The sequence below is a fragment of the Carex rostrata genome, chromosome 13 (assembly GCF_964058835.1).
Source record: "Carex rostrata chromosome 13, lpCarRost1.2, whole genome shotgun sequence".
Taxonomy (NCBI): Eukaryota; Viridiplantae; Streptophyta; class Magnoliopsida; order Poales; family Cyperaceae; genus Carex; species Carex rostrata.
In genome coordinates this window covers 11,877,249-11,897,605 of record NC_135930.1, presented here as the reverse complement: position 1 = coordinate 11,897,605, position 20,357 = coordinate 11,877,249, and the positions used below count along the sequence as shown (strand labels likewise).

At 31.7% G+C, this 20,357-nt stretch overlaps 1 pseudogene across 1 annotated transcript; it reads left to right on the top strand.

Moving 5' to 3' along the window:
• The first annotated feature begins 16,204 nt into the window (after nt 1-16,204).
• Nucleotides 16,205-17,893, top strand: LOC144564246 (cytochrome P450 94C1 pseudogene; annotated as a pseudogene). Its single transcript, XR_013514584.1, has one exon. The product of XR_013514584.1 is annotated as a cytochrome P450 94C1 pseudogene (transcript).
• The last annotated feature ends 2,464 nt before the right edge of the window (nt 17,894-20,357 follow it).

Sequence of the window (20,357 nt, the reverse complement as noted above, 5' to 3'; positions counted from 1 at the left end):
ATTTTCACATCTCTCTCAATATTTTCATCTCTCATTCTCTCAATCTCAATCTCAATATTTTTATTATTCTCCAATTTTAATTTTATTGTTAAAAAAAATATAGTTGTTAGTTTAACAAATACGCAAACACGCAAACACGCAAACGGAAATGGAATTACGAATGTATTTTCGAAGATTTTCCCGCGAGATTGGAAAGGTAACATTTATTTCATGTTACATTAAATTTTGTTAGATTAAATTTTGGTAGATTACATTTTCTTAGATTAAATTTTGCTAGATTAAATTTTGTTAGATTGAAATATTGAATGTTAGATTTATTTTTGTAGAGTAATTCAAAAATTAAATTTGATGTTAGTTTTATTTTTGCAGAGAAATTTAGAATTTAAATTGAATGTTAGATTTAGTTTATGTTAGATTTATTGAATGTTAGATTTATTAAATTTGTTAAGTAATTAGATTTGTTAGATTTATTTAGTTTATGTTAGATTTGTTAGATGTGAAGTAATTTGATTTGTTTTGAGTAGGTTAGATTTTTTTTTTGAAATTCGGATTTATTTTTAATAGGTTAAATAAAGATGTTAGATTTTTTTTTTAATAAGTGAAGTAATTTGATTTGTTTTTAATAGGTTAGATTTTATTTTTGAAATTCGGATTTATTTTTAATAGGTTAAATAAAGATGTTAGATTTTTTGTTTTTTGAATAAGTGAAGTAATTTGATTTGTTTTTAATAGGTTAGATTTTATTTTTGAAATTCGGATTTATTTTTAATAGGTTAAATAAAGATGTTAGATTTTTTTTTTTTTGAATAAGTGAAGTAATTTGATTTGTTTTGAATATGTTAGATTTTATTTTTGAAATTCAGATTTATTTTTAATAGGTTAAATAAAGATGTTAGATTTTTTTTTAAATAAGTGAAGTAATTTGATTTGTTTTGAATAGGTTATATTTTATTTTTGAAATTCGGATTTATTTTTAATAGATTAAATAAATATGTTAGATTTTTTTTTTTGAATAAGTGAAGTAATTTGATTTGATTTGAATAGGTTAGATTTTATTTTTGAAATTCGGATTTATTTTTAATAGGTTAAATAAAGATGTTAGATTTATTTTTTTTGAATAAGTGAAGTAAATAAAGAGGTTAGATTTTTATTTCTGTTTTTTAAATTCTGTTTTTTTTTATTTTATTTTTGAAATTCTGTTTTTTTTTATTTCTGTTTTTTTTAATTCTGTTTTTTTTTATTTATTTTTGAAATTCTGTTTTTTATTTCTGTTTTTTTTATTCTGTTTTTTTAATTCTGTTTTTTTTATTTCTATTTTTTAAATTCTTTTTTTTTCTGTTTTTTAAATTCTGTTTTTTTATTTGTGCTTTTTTATTTCTGTTTTTTAAATTCTGTTTTTTTATTTCTGTTTTTAAAATTCTGTTTTTTTATATCTGTTTTTTTATTTCTGTTTTTTAAATTCTGTTTTTATTTCTGTTTTTTTATTTCTGTTTTTTAATCTATTGTTTTAAAATAAGAGCTTAATTATTTTTAAAGTAATTGATTTAAGAAATTTTTTATTTATATTTGATTATAACAAAAATTATTGAGTTTAAATATACAACCATGTCAAATGAATTTTAATTGGTATGAATTTGGATTTACAATTTATTGGCTTTCAAAGAAAAAAAAACAGAAAAAATAGGAAAAAAAAACTGGACCGGACCGGACCGCCCGGCCCCCCTACCCGAACCGTCCTGCCCCCGAACCCATGACGGGCACGGGTATTAAACGGGCAGGGCAGGATTTTTGAAAAAAAAATCTATGATGCCCGGCCCATTGTACCCGTGTGCCCATGATGCCCGTGATGCCCGTGATGCCCGTGACCGCTTCTGCCCGTGCCCGTGCCCTGGTTTTGCCCGGACGGCCCAGCCCGGACCGTTTACCAAACACTAGCTACGGCTCAATATTCGAGATTTCAAAACCCTAACGGTCGATCCGAACCGTTCATCTTGTTCTCCATATTAATATGTGTTTGGAGACCAAATTTTACATTTTTTGGAAATTTTTTGCTATTTTTTTAGATAGGTAGAAAATCATATATCTGAATGGTGCATAATTTTTTAAATCAACTGATTTTCTACCTATCCAAAAAAATAGTAAAAAATTTTCAAAAAATGTAAAATTTGGTCTCCATACACATATTAATATGGAAAATAAGATGAACGGTTCGGATCGACCGTTAGAATTTTGAAAACTTGAATACTGAGCCGTAGCACCGTAGCCCTCTATGCAACCCATAGCACCGTAGCCTTACCCATTTTGATATATGTTGGTGGTAGTAGCCTTTTATGTATATGTTATGATACTTAGAAATATAATGTTGTTATTGCATAATTTTATATGGTTCAAGTTTAATTTGATTATCCTTTATATTAGAAAAATTATCCTTGCTTCTTATGTGATTGATAATATTTGTAGGGACATTTCGATCTTTTGTGCATATATATGTAATGTGTATATTTATATGATGAGATCGAAATTTATTTATGCACAGTTTATTTGATATATGTTTTTGTTAATTGTTATTAAACTGAAAATTCAAATAATATATGCACAATGATTTAGATTTAATTTTACATCATATAAATTAGACCACATCTTCTCACTGTTCTCCATTTGAACTTTTTAATTAATTTAATGTAATCTAAATCTAGATATTTACTACTTATTGGTTTGTGTACCAGTACATAAAGGGTAGGGCACACTAATGTACATGGACTAAATTGTAAAAACTTTTGTATATCTAAATTGTAAAAACTTATTGGTTTGTGTACCAGTACATAAAGGGTAGGGCACACTAATGTACATGGACTAAATTATAACATCTTTTTTATATCTAGTACCATGTCAGAACTGAGATTAGAGAATAAGGGGCACACTATTTGAGTTTAATTATTTTTATAAAGTATATGTAATTATTCTGTTTAGATATAAAATGAGATAGGTGGGTGAAAACTTTGATAAAAGTAATTTCTCTATTTTATTGATATATTTTTTTATATTACAATGTACATAATCTAGCTATTTCTACACATTTAGGCTTATAGTCGTTGGAACAAAAAATGAAAAAGAATCATAATTAATTAAGAGAATTAATGACAATACAACTATTTGTCATATGTTGGAAACAGATCCTGAGAGTCAGAGAAGAAAGGCATTATCGATAGATCAGGTGACAGAGAAGGGCAGGGGCGGATTTACACATAGCCCCGGGGGTGCTAAGCTACCCCATGATTTTGAAATTTTTAATCACGTAAGTTGAAATTTAATTGAATTTTTATTTTCTTAGAGTTTTTATATAGTTTAGCCCCCCTCATAAAGTATCAAATGTGTGCTTGTAGTCTAGTGGTTAAGGCTCTATTTTGTATTTGAAAGGTCTTGGGTTCAAATCCCACTAGCTACAAATTAATAATTATACATTTTAATTTTTCAGCCCCCTCTATATAAATTTTCTAGTTCCGCCCCTGGAGAAGGGAAACTAATATCGCTGGGATTAGGAACGTTTTATGGTAATCAGTAATAACTGAGAGGAAAAAGGAAGAGTAAATGTTATAATATTGGGTGAGAAATAGTTCACGTCCTAAAAATAGTGATCATAAATGGTGAGTTGGGTGTCCACGTCAGATCCGCTAACTTTTTAGAGTATGTTTAGATGCACTCTATAATAGCTAGAATAGTTACTATTTGAGAATAGTAGATGATAATAGTGATTTTTTGGAAGAGTGTGAGAATAGTGTTGATGTGGTGCTATTCGGAATAGCGAAAATGTGATCTCAGATTATTTTCTTGGAGAAGAAGGTTAGCGTAATTTTGACAGATGAGCTTTGAGTATGGCGACAGGAAATGCGATTTCTTCTCTGAATGATGGTAAGTGGTTCGCAGGCGGCGACCCTACCCGGCTAACTGGCATCACTCCCAACCTTCTCCACCGGCATACCGTCCCTATCAACCCTATTCTCGCCCTACTTATGCTCAGGTTCTCCGCAACTCCCCTACTACTACCACCATAACACAATATGCCGCAACTACACCCAACTCCCACTCGAACTCTCATATCTCCTCAACTGCCACTGCCTTCTACGTTTCACCTCATAGCCCGTCGCGCCTTCGCTTTCCACCATCACACACCTTTCCGGAATGGAAATGTCGCTGCTTTCAATGCCGTCGTATAGGTCATTCAGCCGCTAAGTGTCGAAACCCTAAAAGATGTGATCGATGCTGGGCCTATGGGCATATTGGATCTAAATGCAAAGATAATGTTGTTGCCCCACCACCACCTATCAACACGACTTTACCATCAAGGTCAGTTTGAAAAAGTGAGCTTGACTTTGAGGAGTTACTCACTGGCTCATACCCTTACAGATCTCCAGAAATGCCGACTGAGAGGCCTATTCGTCTTCATTACTTTATTGAGCGTGATGCTGAGTACTATGCAGAACTTGAGTGTCTTAAACAAGTGGTAGTGATGCACACAGGAGGCTTCAGTGGGAACTTAGCGTTGACAATGTGGCCAGCTATGCATGATTAATAAGTCATGTATCTTGTCTTATCCCAAAGAAAAAAGATGTTAAGGTTATTAAAAAATATAGGCAAATTAGTTTAGTTAACTATAGTTTTAAGATTATATCCAAGTTACTTACAAATAGATTAGAATTAGTTATGGATAGACTAATTGGTCATAGTCAATATGCCTTTATTAAACATAGGTACATCTTAGATAATGTCATTCTTAGTCAGCAAATCCTGCATTCATGTCATACTAATAAACAATCAGGTGTAGTGATTAAAATAGATTTTGAAAAAGCATACGATAAAATAAATTAGTACCTTTTAGATATCTTGTAGGGTAGAAATTTTGGAAGTAGATAGATTCAGTGGATTACAAATTGGTTACATAGCTCACAATCTTACATCACTATTAATGAGGAACTTAGTCAATATTTTTATTGTCAAAGAGGGGTTAGGCAAGGGGATCCTCTCTCCCTATTCCTATATATTCTGGCAGCTGATACTCTTAGTAAAATATTCTTAAATGGTAGAGTAGCTAATGTCATAACAGGGTTAGGGCCTCAATGTATGGACAATAGAGCCATCACCAACTGCCACTATGCAGACGACACAATCCTCTTCTTAGAGGCTAAAGAGGAGAATGTGGAATCTGCATGGTGGGCTATGTTAGCATTTGAATCAATCTCTGGCATTAAGATTAACTATAATAAAACTGAAATGTATGATATACATGTAGATAGAAACCAAGCTCTAAATCAATTGTTTAGATGCTCATGGGGAACTTTCCCTATGAAATACTTAGGTGTACCCCTACACTATAAAAAAAACTACAAATAGTTGATTGAGTTTTCTTAGTAGATAAATTAGATAGTAAATTGCAACTCTGGAAAAGTAATATGTTGTCCATAGGAGGTAGACTCACACTCCTCAACTCGGTACTTACAATTATACCCTTATATGCATTATTTGTGTACAAACTTCCTCTTACTGTCATAAAACTTATAGATAAAGTTAGGAAAAAGTTTTTATGACAATGTAACTCCAAAAAGAAAAAAATATATCATTCTTGATTGGTATATTTCTAGGTTAGCTAAAAACTTTGGAAGTTTAGGTATTTTAGATCTTAGACAAATGATTGTTTCTCTTATGCTTAAATGGTGGTGGAAACTTAAGAATAATGCATACACTAGTCTTTGGACAACCCTTATAATCCATAAATATATGAGGTCTATACACATTCTTTCTCTCAATTATGGTCCTCTATGTTGAAAATTAGTCATATAGAAGATATGAGCACTATTTATACTCCTAGCATCCAAACACAGGTTAGATTCTGGTTAGACCAGTGGTACTAAAATTGCTCATTAGACATCAAATACTACTCTTTATTCACGAAGTGTATTAACAAAATAGTCATGTTAGCTGATGTCATACATACCCAAGGGCAAGTCCTACAGTTTATGATAGAGTTGGTAGGAGTAGATCATATAGAATGGTTAGAATTGCTAGATATTATTAGTTCAATCTCTTTCAGCTTGCCTCATGACAAACTTGATTGGAGATGGGAGCACTCAGGGGAGTTTTCCACTCACTCTATTTACACTATTTTGAACTTTGGAGGGACACTACCAAATAATGCAATGATATGGTGGCATTTACCTGTACCCCCTAAAATAGAATATTCATGTGGTTAGTTTCACATAATATCATCTTGACCAAAGAAAATTTGATCAAGAAAGGTTGAACAGGTAGTACACAGTGTCAGTTCTGCACACAACATGAAACAGTAGATCATCTATTTCTAACATATAATCTAGCACAACAAGTTTGGTTTTGATTAGGAAAAAGTCAAGAAGTAATGCACCAATGAAATACTTGGGATGATTTAATACAATTTGCTTGTCGTTTTGATTCCTCTGATAAAATTGGTTTCTTAATTGTGCTTAGTGCTGCTACATGGACCATTTGAAAACATAGGAATGAATTGTGCTTTAATAATTCTCAACAAAAATCTGCTTGAACTTTGATTATGCTAATTAAATCTCTTTGTTTGTATTGGATCGGTAGTTTGAAGAAAAATGTTAAAGATGCTGTGGGTGACTGGCTTCCTGTTATGGAAGATGCCATACCTCTCAATCAGTTTATACATCTGCCTATGGTGGTGTATACACCTCCAGCAGCAGATGATGCAGGACCTGAGTCCCTTTGAAGTCTCATGAAGGAAGCTGACCCATTTTAACCCATTTTAGACTGTTAATATAGTTACCTTTAGCCATATTATGTCTTAGCTGATATGTCTTACTTTTGGTCTTTAGCACTAGTACTCTTATGGTTATTGTATGAACTTCTTTCTGTTTTTGTGGCTTAATCACCTCTTATACTTAGTTGATGTGATTTCCATGATGGAATTCACAAAAAAATTGACAATTTTTGTATTTAACTAATTTCAATTAGTGAAATGGGCTTTTGCCTCTCTCTTTTTTTTTAAAAAAAGAACGAGGTCAAGGCCCTTCACAATTAATTTCCTAATTTTTGAAGGTTCACTATTAATTTTCTTCGGTTCAACACTTGATCACGATCTATTAAAATGAACTAAATCATTAAGCCGTTGAACTAAATCATAATGCTCTTAAGATTAATCATATGAATGGTATGTAACAATGACGGTTTATGTATATATCAGTTCGCATTTTCGGGTAAAGATACTGACAGGACAGTTTTTACTTCATGCAGTGCACAAACAATATAATTAAAACCACACTGCACATAATTTGCACGGTGTATGAAGCAAAAACTGGCCTGTCAATATCTTTACCCCATTCCCTAAAAAATGTCTCCATATCTTCCTTCTTTAATCAACTCATAATTATTAAATCAATTAAATTTAAGAACATAATTAAGGGATAAAAGGTATATTTATTTTAATGTTCCATTACGGCTAAGAGGAAGCAAGTGTACAACTTGCATTATGAATAATAATATGAAAGAAAGCGATGGCTTGTAATCTATTAACTTCCAAAGTACAATTCGGTAGGACCTGCACTGTGATCAACAATCTAATTTTGGCTTTTTTTATGACGAATGCTGATTCAATTTCTCGTAATAATTACCTCGTAAGGCATGACATCATGGGGGCAATTAAGGAAATAAACACGAATTAATGATGAATCATATTTAACACATGTTCATTTAAGTTGAGGCACGTTTGCAATGAATTAATTCATTGCAGTCTAGGTTTATCCTTCCTTAATTATATCGACAAAGATTTATGATAAAAAGTGATGATAATTAATAACTGCGACAGTGAACTTGTTTCTTGTTTCTTGTTTCTGTCGCCCACCAATGATAGCATTAATTATTTGAAAATGTCAATTTTATATTAAGTGTCATTATACCTATATAAGTTTCTATGTATTAAATAGACTGAATATAATTTTTAGAATCTTAAACAATATAATTCTAACAAATATAAAATTACTTGATGCGAAAAATACATCCTTGATATATATACTTCAATTTGATGTATAAACGGTTTATCTTCTTATTTGGTTCTCTTTCTTCTAATGTTACAAAATTGTGAGATGAAATGATATTTATGTAATCTCTAATGGGTAGGAACAAGATTTATTTATAGTTGTTTATCATTAATTTGATATGTCCATCAAATATCAAATGAACGGATTAGAGTTAGTGTACTATATATTAATATTGAAAATCTCAATTAATGACACTAAGAGTTTCAAAATTTATTTGATGACCTTAAAAGACTAATTAAACCTCTGCAAACATTCATATTCATTAATTATCTAGGTCACTTAATTGAAAATTTAATCTAACAATTATAGCATAAAAAATTAAAATGGACGAGTTTAAAATTAAGAAAACGATATAGTTTTATAGTTTGGAAAACCAAGGATTGGATATGAACTATGAAGGAGCCGAGCCGATCGACCCGGCGAATGGGGAATGACGTGGTCTTAATATATAATATATTAAGCCATTCCTTTCAAGTCGGCTCACGCTAATTACCTAATTAAGGCTAAAGCAAAGCTGGTGGGATTCATTTTGATATATGCATGTTTCATTTAGTGCTGCTGTGCGACGCCACACTGCAACACCAAAAAAAACAGATCAGCTCTTAAACAAACTTAATTAATTAAACGCCATACATGATACATACTATACTATACTATACTATACTAATTCCATGACTATTTAATTAACCTCTGTACGTAGTTTCATGAGTTAAATACTACTGATCATTTGTTGAGAATTTTTATATATGAGTCTATATATTTTAATTTGAAGGTTTCTGTAACATTGGTAGTTAAACAATTTTAATTAAGTAGGATAATGTACTAGCTAGCTAGCTAGTTTTCTATTGGTAAAGGAGTATGATATGATCACTCTATCGATCGGTACGTAGTTTGAAAATTCAAATGAACCTGATGAATAATTACTATTTAAAAAAAAAAAAAAGGAAGATTGAGTCCTGGCCTGTCATAGTTTATATAGGAAAGAGAGAAAATAATTTAGTCGAATTAATTTCTCAAGTTTGACTAAGGACTGCGTTTTAGAAAGTGATTTAGTCCACATTATTATTATTATTATTATCAACAATTTAAGAAAGTGGACGCATGCAGTCCATGTTTTGAAATATATATATTCAACTATTTTAATTCAAAGTCTTAATATATACAACTTGTTCATTTTTTTGCCTGAATATACCTAGCTATCATAGTTATATTAATTAACTATGAAAATCGATCGTATCAACTTGTTCATTTCTCAACTAAAAGTACATCTTTATGCATGTGTGTAGAATATACAAGTCTGAATAATTAATTACAAAACAACCAAATTTCACAATAAACATGTGGTTATATTAATTATAGTCCATTTTCTTTCAAATGTTGACTGACTGCTTACATATATTATTGGACTAAAATGTTTAGTCATACTATTAAACCAATTAAACTCATCATCATGAGTCTTAACACCTAACAATCAAAGTTTTAATACTAATTAAAAAAGAAATGAGTTCTTCATGCATGTCTGAATAGTTAATTAATACCTAACATTTTAAAATGTAAACCGACAATAATTAAGCTCACCTCCTTTATACTTTAAAAAGTTTTTGTTACTAACCGAAGTCGGATGAAAAAAAAATCTATCGTATGTCTTAATTAATTAATTTAACAATTAATTAAAAAGTCCTATATATTATATATTATAGGACACCTGAATCATACGATCGAGGATGTGCTCATTTCCTAATTCAGGCCAGATGAGGTATATCTCATCTGATAGACGAATCAGATTATATCCAGACATTTAACTTAAATTTGTACGAATTTTAATTTAATTTAAACATACTCTTATATTTCAAACAGGTTTCGGAAAATTAAAAGTTTAATTTGACTGAAAGTATTCTATTCTCTACCTATGATACCGCATGGATGGATTAGAAAAGCAGCACCCTCCTATTCTTCAATCCAAACCGTTCAAAATCAATCACACAACTTCAATTACTTTTGATTTGTATTGAAGCTGTGTGATCGATTTTGAACAGTTCGGATGGAAGAATAAGTGGGTACTCTTTTTTTTTCTTTTTTTTTTTAAGGAAAGGAGCATATTTGAATTCTCGCAGGGATATTCTCCGCTCACCTTGCTCGTCTTTTACTATACCTTTAGACATTATTTATTTAAACATTTTAAAAACTTGAGAAAATGAAATAAAATCAGATTTAAGTTAAAAACTTGACAAATAAATCCCTGTTATTCCAATGGAATAACACCATATTTATTTCCGAGAAAATGAGAGTCATTTTTTATTCTAGTGATAAAAGTAATGTTTTTATATGAGAGGTCAAATGTTTGAAAGGATCTCTATCCTCTTAAATACCGTAGAAGATTTTTCTCACTTTCCGGTTTGAAATTAACTCTCAACTACTTTAGAATTCAGACTAGCGCATGAAGCAGTATTATTGTGCTTTGAGAACACGTACCTTAGGAGAAACTTGGTTTCATATTGCTCTTCTGATGGTTTATTCAAAGCATCTATAGCTGCAATTCATTTTTCTTAATAAATGAGATTTGGGATGGCATTTAACAGAACCGAAATTTTGGAGTGGCATCTTTCTAAATTCAACATTTTAGAGTGGCATGGAACCAAATTCCCCATGAATTAATATAAGTAAATTAGAGATTGATTGATCATCCATATCTCATACATTAAAATATTTTAAATTATTCAATGGAAATTTAAATTATTTTCCATTTAATTCAAATTTAATATAACCACAAATATTATTTTTTTTACAAATATTCATTAAATGTATCGTAAAATTAAATATAATTACTAATCATATTTTTTCGAACTTAAAAGTTATAACGTTATCAGTTACTCTCTTTTTTTAATCAGAGTTCTAAATGACTAACTATCATTGTACAATAATTACATTATAATTTTTTTTTTCAAATTTTAAAAACAATAACGCAATAATTATTATTTAAAATCTTGATATTTTCAGCACAATTCACCGTCACTAAGAATTTGATGGTGTTTTGTAATTTTTTGGCGGTTTGCACACGACGTAGCGGAAGGATCCAGCCACAGTTATTTGGAGGCCATTAACAGATCGAAGTTGTCGCGTCAGAAAATTTGAATTATCCAAACACACGCCGGAGGACACACGGTGTCTGAGTCTGACTGATTCCAATTAGCGAATGAGCACAATTAACAAAAATGATTTGGAAAGGAAAGGTCCACGTCACCACGAGATTGGACTTTTGTACTATCAGGAAAAAACAATCAGTCCGTGTCCCAGAAGCATATCATCTGCGGATCTTTTAATCTGATCCGTTCGTTTCGGATCGGATGGATCAGATTAGATCTTATCCGAACTGAAAAAAAAAATATATATATTCTCAAAATTTGTATGATCTGATCCGATTCGATCCGATCCGATCCGTTCGATCCGAAACGAATGGATCAAATTAAAAGCTCCGCAGAGATACAATTTGAATACGCTTCCTCCCCCCATGTACCTAAGGTACAATTTGAATAAACTGATCCCACGCTTATTAAAACTGCTTTGTGATTTGTGCAAAGTTAAAAAAATGATTCAGATTTTCCGCTTGCGCCTTAGGTACCTGACTTGATAGGGATTCGAAAAAATTAACACGTGAACTTCGCTAGTAAAAAAAAAAAATATAAAAACAAAAAGAAAAAATCATGTTTAAACATATCATAATTTAGAGATTTTCACAAACAGTTTAATCATTAGTTTTCTGAGCCACCTCTTCTAGTCTGTTTTGCTAAAGTCGTCACACTAAAAGAGGTTGTATTGCCTAAGCCTAACAACCTCTTTTAGTGTGCACTGCGCCATTGCTTGAGCTGCACCCGCCTACCTCTGTCTCTTGTTGTTCTTTTCCTCTCCTTTAAGCTTTAACGAATTTTCTTTCCTAATTTTACTCTGAGCAGGTTTAGTAGCAACTAACGGGTTGCAGATGCTATAAATTAACAAATTTGGCTGTGATAATTAATCAATTTATGGATAAGCAAAATTTTCTACGGAAACTCGATTATATCTAATTTACAAATTCCAAAAGTAGGTAATTACATAGACATATATCCGGTTTTCAAAATCTACATATAGATATTTTCATATGGAGATTAATTATATTGAACATTTCATATTAAATGTTTAGATTTAAAAATAAAAATATTGAACCATAGTATAAATCAATATGCCCTATGCAATATAGCCTCACTCTTTTATTAATTAATAATAAATAATATTTAAAAAAATATATATCACAAAAGTTAAAGGTAAACACGAATCATATTTTTAACACAGTTTTTTTAAATAAGTCACTGTCGTAATAATTTTATGTTTTTTTTTTTTTTAAGCGGCATGCGCATGAAGTAAATCCAAACCGTCAATTAATTATTTGTAGCTTATTAGCCGAAAACGAACTTGCGTCAGAAAATTTGAATTATTGGAACATGTACTAGACTAGTCACGCCAGAAACTAGGTGTGTGTCTGACTTGTTCCGATTTGCGAATTATCACAAAAAATATTTGATAAGGTCAGATTTGATTTTTTGTACTTTAAGGGAAAAAAAACATGTGGGACTTCGCTCGTCAATCAAAACCAAAAAAAAAGAAGTTAGCGGACCATTAGACATGATCGTGTATTAATATATTATACTCTAAAATGTAGATTTGTAAATGAGAGAAATAAAAAATAGAAATTCGTTTTTCAGTTTTAAATTTAGTTTTAAAATTTTGAATTATGCATTATCCTAATAATTTTTATTCGTTTTTTTGTATCAAAGTCCTCTTAATTTCTTTATTTAAAGAATTTGTATAGAAAGGCATAATGACGATCTAGGGACAGTCTCAGAGAGAGGCTCGATGAAATAGGCATGTCTGTGAAGACGCAGACTATCCCTAGATATAGAAAGACCCTATAAAACTTTACTGTTTCCTTTAAATTTGTTTAAAGTACAATGTATATTTAATATATTTTTACTATTATATCTGTTTTGACTGCTTGAAAAAAATTATTATTTATATCCAAATTTTCTAAATGAATCTTTTTTTTTTTATATAGAAAATCTTATATTTTAAAAATTACGTTTTCTTCAGATGATATTGTTTTCCGAGACAGCTGTTCAGTAAACAACTTTAATTTGAAATAATGGAGTAAGGATAACAAATTCCTGTTGAATTAAAATGACCATACCGCACCCCCACAAAATATATTCTTTCTGATATCTTATAGTGAAAAATCAATTAGAATTCTTTTATTACTGGATATATATATAATCCAATTAATGTCACGGTGCTATTAATTATTTTTTAAGAAGTGTGTTGTTGATTATTTTAAATCATACAATTAATTTAAATGGTTTCTAATTCACTACTTTCACGTGCGATTCTAAATTAATACATTTGATCTTCTAATTTTTATTTCTGTTATTTTATCTTCTAATATGTTACAACCAGTGTTCTAAATAGCTAGCTATAGCGTATAGCTAGCTATCGGCGCTATAGCTAGCTATTTAATGCAATTGCTTATTTTTTTTAACCGTCATGCTATACCGCTATAATCACTATTTAAATCATTGGTTACAACTTTCTCAAGGAGGAAAATAAGAAAAGAAATAATCAATTAATAGGCCTGTTTTTCAACACCTTAGTCCTTTAAATAAATAAATTTAATTCATAAATTAAACTACCAAATGAGATATAAAATACGTAGAGTTAGATAGAATAAGCGATTTAATCATTATTAATTTTATTCTACAATATATTAAACATGACTTTAAATTTGAGGAAATATGTATAGGAAATGAGACATTTTGGAACCAAATTTCCTGTTGATTGGTCCATTCATCCATCAATTTTATGTCTACTCCAATATAGACGGTAATAATTAAAATATAAAAAGTATTTTGAGTTTTGAAACACACTCTCCATTTTTTAATATATTGACCATTTAAATTGGAGCAGACATAAAGTGAACAGATGGATGGATCCTATAGGCATAATTTTTCTACCACATGTGAATAGCACATGAGATTCGGTTTCAATAAAGTATCATTTCTTTTTAAAACAAATTAAGTGTCATTTTTAATGAAAAATATGAGCTAATTAACTAATATTTTGTTCCACGAAATTAACATAAAAGTCTATTTGTTTTTATTTTATATATTTTCCAACGGCTTAATTTGTTTTAAAGCCTTATCTTCTATATGTAACTGTTTGTTGGTTGTGCTTGTCTAGAAGACAAGCTTAATTAAGAGTCAAATCATAAATTAAAACTTGCGTTCATAAAATAACCCATATATATGTTTAATTATGTTATGGCATAAATATTTTATTCTGTAATTAATTATGCTTTTAAATATAAATAAAATTAATGTGACATAATGGTGTATAGTATAAGAAATTACTAATAATGCTAGCTGTTATAAATTAATCCACCTATTTAATTAATTTAGCTTACATATATACATAACCTAAAAAATAAAGACAGAGACTCTTATAAAGAGTACGTGTGACCCGGCCGACCTAGCCACCTAGCCACCTAGCCAAAAAACAAAAAAACAAAAAAAAACCTAATTAACACGCCTCTCTGTAGTACAGTAACAGTAGTAGCTTAGCTTGATTTGACAAGCCGACCACGAATCAAGATGGCCTGTAATGTAATGTAATGTAATGTATGCATAATGCATTGCATTGTATTAACTTAAAAAAAATATATCACCAGATTCACCACTCATCTCATATTCTCATCACTCATCTGCTGATGTTATTTAATTTAATTAGGCCACTACATCCTAGAATTAGAATAGAAGCAGAGTCTTCGAGGATAACCAATATATCTTGATTTTCTATGGCAACTCTATGAGCTACGCTATATAGGAGCACAATTTTTTTTTTTTTTTTTTGATAAAAATTCATTTTAATCCTAATCAAGAACATTTGCTTTATCAATACATGTTTCACCATTAATATTGTATATTGAAAAAAAATTAAGTACCCAATTTTTCATATCACCTGTGAAATTACCATATTTGGTTAAAACAAATACTAGAATCATGACAATTAAATTTGTATGATTTTGATTATGAGTTGGTAAGATACATTCTACCGTGTTAACATATAATTTAGCTTGTCATTTAAAAAATATATTATTTAGTTTGATAAACTGATAGAAGTTGTCGAAACAAAACTTTATTCAAAATAAACTAAATTTGTTCACATGATTTTACGTACAAATAATATAACTGCTCACATACTTTTCACATATAACAAGTACAAATATTGTTAGAGCAACAGAATCATATTGATATCATATGAGTTCATTTATTATAAACATAAGGCCTGTCGATTCCGTATCCTTGCATCGCATGCTCTGTCAGTCAGTTACTCAGTCTGTCTCTGTTGCCCCTATGACAGTCACACAATAAAATTTGTTCTTTTTTTACCACCACAGAAGATCCCAAAGATCATTTTGCGCACGAGGTACCCGTGAGAAAAATAATAATCTCCTCTCGATGGGCCGGCTCCAAGTCGGCACCTTTTATTTGAACTTTCGACTTGAAAGGGACAACAGCGACCAGTTGTTGTTTATTGCCTAAAAACAATGCTGCACATGCCTACCGAATGCGTATCCTCTGCATTAACTCAAAAAGGAATTTTTTGAGTTAATGAATCTCAACCGTCTGATTTTAAACGGAGCCAATCCGGCCTCTGCTTATGATATAGGGATCTTTAAAATTAGTGCAGATCTAGTCTGCACGAATCTTAAAACAGATCGGATGGTTAGAGTTTATTAACTCAAAAGATTCCCTTGTGAGTTAATGCAGAGGATACGAATTCATGCCTGCCTCCTCTCCTCTCTATCATGATCATCCCCATTATTTAATATTAGCTGTTTACTTTCATATCTCTCTCTATCAACTAGCTAGCTAGCTGTTTACTTTCATATCTCTATCAGTATCAACTATCAACTAGCTAGCTGTTTCCATGTCATGTACTGTGTACCTCTCAAATCTCAAATCTCAAATCTGTGCTTTATATATATGCGACTCATTCATCCCCTCCCTTTATTATTATCCACAATTCAGTTTCAACTTCGCTCTAGTATCTGGTCATTCATTCTCAGTTCAAGAAGAGAGAAAACAAATTAACTATGGAGATTCAAACACTACAATCAATCTTTTCTATTCTTTTCTTCTCCTTTACCTTCCTCTTCTTACTCTCTGCTCTACTCATAAAACTATTGTCTCTCTCGTGCCGCCGGTACTGCGACTGTGAAGTATGCAGAGCTTATCTGACTGGATCCTGGATGACCCAGTTCCCCAATCTAGCCGACTGGTACGCACACCTTCTCTGCAACTCCCCCACCGGTACGATCCATATTCATGTGTTGAACAATGTAGTCACGGCAAACCCAGCAAATGCTGAGCATATGCTGAAGACAAACTTCCACAATTACCCGAAAGGAAAGCGATTTTCGGCCATACTTGGGGATTTACTTGGCAATGGCATTTTCACAGCTGACGGACGGGCTTGGCATAGCCAGCGAAAGGCTGCCAGCCTGGCGCTTGGGGGAGCATCTGTTAGAAAACACGCTTTTGATGTAGTCACCAAGGAGGTCAAAACCCGACTCGTACCGCTATTGTCTTCAGTGCAAGGCTCGGTCGATTTGCAAGAGGTTTTCAGCAAGTTTGCTTTCAGTACAATATGCAAGATTTCTTTCGGGCTCGATCCTGAAGAAATGGAGCTACCGCTTCCCTTGTCTGAGTATATGGCTGCATTTGACAGTGCTTCAAGGCTCTCTGCATTGCGGGCCACCGTAGCAATTCCTTTTGTGTGGAAACTGAAGCGATTTCTCAACATCGGTTCTGAAAAGGAGCTCAAACAAGCTATCGAAATGGTCAATGAGCTCGCGACCGCAGTCATAATCACTCGCCGAAAATTGGATTCAAAAAACAACCACGACTTCCTCTCTCGTGTCATGCAATCCACTCATGGAGAGGCAATGGATGATTTATACCTTCGTGATGTGGTCGTAAGCTTCCTATTAGCGGGAAAAGATACCGTGGCATCTGGTCTAGCAGCCTTCTTTCTCCTGCTCTCGAAAAACCCATCCGTGCTATGCACCATAAGAGAAGAGATCTCCCATGTCACGAATGGGAAAACCGACTATGAAATGGGCCACGACGACATCAAGTCAATGCACTACATGCACGCGGCTCTGCACGAGAGCATGCGGCTCATCCCACCAGTGCCGTTCGACTCAAAATTTGCAGCTGGAGATGACACACTGCCTGATGGGACTGAAATAACAAAAGGCACTAGAGTTACGTGCCATTCATACGCCATGGCACGGATGAAGAGCGTCTGGGGACCCGATTGCAATGAGTTCAGGCCTGAGAGGTGGCTCAGCAAGGATGGTGTTTTCAAGCCCGAGAGCCCGTATAAGTACCCGGTGTTTCAAGCGGGGTTGCGGGTCTGCCTCGGAAGGGAGCTAGCATTGATGGAAATGAAAACCGTGATCGCATCAGTTTTACGCGAATTCAATGTAGAGGTGGTTTTGAAGAATGGGGATTTGCCTCGGTTTGCTCCTGGTTTAACAACATCTTTCAAAGGCGGTATACCAGTTAGTATCAGCCGGAGATAACATTGGGAATTTTAGGTGTTAATTTTTTTTTTCCTTCCAATGTATATATGTCGTCAATAGAGACATCAATTAATTTTGTAAAGATAAGTAGAGAATTAATTTTGGAAGAATACAAATGCAGCAAAAGATTTTCATATATATATATATATGAGTTAGGCTGGGGTGCTATGGATAGCATAGAGGCCTCTATGCTACGGCTCAATATTTGAGTTTTCAAAATCCAAACGGTCGATCCGAACCGTTCATCTTATTCTCCATATTAATATCTGCTTGGAGACCAAATTTTATATTTTTCTGAATTTTTTTACTATTTATTAAGTATTTTACAAAATTGTTGATCCAACGGTGGCTGCACAAAATAGTAAAACCGTTGGATTAGCGATTTTCAAAGTGGCTTAATAAATAATAAAAAAATTCAGAAAATTATAAAATTTGGTCTCCAAGCAGATATTAATATGGTGAATAAGATAAACGGTTCGAATCGACCGTTTGGATTTTGAAAACTGGAATATTGAGCCGTAGCACAGGAGGCCACTATGCTATCCATAGCACCCCAGCCTAACTCTATATATATATAGTTCAGCTAGTAATTAACTTACAACAGTACGTTTTAATATATTTGCTTGATATATAATTAATTGGCAGAAATCTGTATCAAATGAAAATATATATGTTGATTCACACTATTATCCATTAAATTATAAAGTCAAATTAAGGATTGAATGCATGGTTATCAGTTAAATATATAATCACATAATCATGTCTTCATGATAATAAGTTAATAACAATATAAATAATTAGTGGATTGATCTACTTATAAATTAATATATTGAATTTTGGTGCCCTCATTAAAGGGGAAAATAACCATATCGTTGGTGTCTCTCATTGAAACCAACAAAATAAGTCAGAGATGAATTTTTTTGGGATTCCAATCTACATCTCATTTTACTTGAAAAATAAGTTACCTATTATTGGGGTCCTCAAATAAATATTGGTTTGATATACTACAAGTTGCTTATTGTTTTTTTTATTTAACATTGACCAATGATTTTGAGATTGTACCGTGATCTCTAGTTATATTTTATATATGCATGCATTTGTTCTCGTGTGCATGCATGTGGGACAGAGAGCTCTATTGGATAATTAATTATTTAGTAGTCTATTTTGTGCCTAGTTGTGTATATGATAATAAGGATTAATTAATGGTAAAATGACACTTGTCGAATAGTTGCTACATCATGGTCATGGGTCGGTGGATTAATTAGAGCCTTGATTTGTCTGCCAATATAATTATATATTTAGAGCCTAGTCTAGTCTGTGATGGATTTCATTTACAAATTACAATCTTTGGTGGATCCAATTGGTCCATCCAAGTAAATAATGCTAGCAAAGAAAGAAAGCCCAAATAGGCAATAATGAAAAAAAAAAAAAAAGCTTGGACTACCAGCTAAAGCTTTAATTGCGTTCTTTCTATTGAACGGAATAATACATTTTTTTATTTTAGGAATTAAAAAAATTATCAAAACAAACAAGATATATATTTTTTCGAATCATTCCCGATTTATATCCGAATTATTTCCGAATTACAAACTTTTGAACCGCGCGAAATCGAATCCGAATTATTCAATTATCGTTATGCTCTGATCTAAATGGCTGTCACATGATATATGGGATCCTGCAAAACCTAGAAACCAAGTTATATAGAAGCTGAGCCATAGAAAAACAGAATTTATGGAAGCATTGTTCAAAAGATTCCATCCTTCTGAGTCTGTTGAAAGTAGCTTGCATCTGTTTAAAGCCGCAATATTGGTATTTTTGGAAGGAATCAAAAGGGGCTACTCATCAATTCATGGAAACCTCAAAATTTGTACCTAGGTTTGACTCTTGGAAAGGACAGATAATTCGATCAGATATTTTTTAGAGAAATTTGGATATATACCCATCACAACTTCTAAAATTAGATATTTACTCATCTAAAATTGAAAATTAGATATTTTCCCATCTAAACATGACCTATTTATTAAGAGTGATGCTTCTACGGACATAAGGACCTATTTGTAAAATGAACACTCTTTTTATTTTCAAAGTTCAAACAGTTGATCCGAACCGTTCATCTTGTTCTCCATATTAATATGTACTTGGAGACCAAATTTTACATTTTTATGAATTTTTTTACTATTTATTAAGATGGGTACAAAAAATATCAAATTCAGACCATTGAATTTTGTACCCATCTTAATAAATAGTAAACAAATTCAGAAAATTGTAAAATAAAAATATATTCATTTTACAAATATGGAGAACAAGATGAATGGTTCGGATCGACTGTTTGAACTTTGAAAATAAAAATATATTCATTTTACAAATAGGTCCTTATGTCCATAGAAGCCTTTGCCATTTATTAATATACCCATTTCCATTTTTTTTTCACTAAAAACTGTAAATCAATATTCATAAAATATTTAAAGACTATTTTGCCCTTCAAAGAATACTCAGAGATCAAACAGTTCTTTGATTGAATAGTTAGGATTTAACTTCCATTGCTCACATGCCTCTCAGGATATCAAACAATCGAAGCGCTCTTAATCCCTCCGCAAATG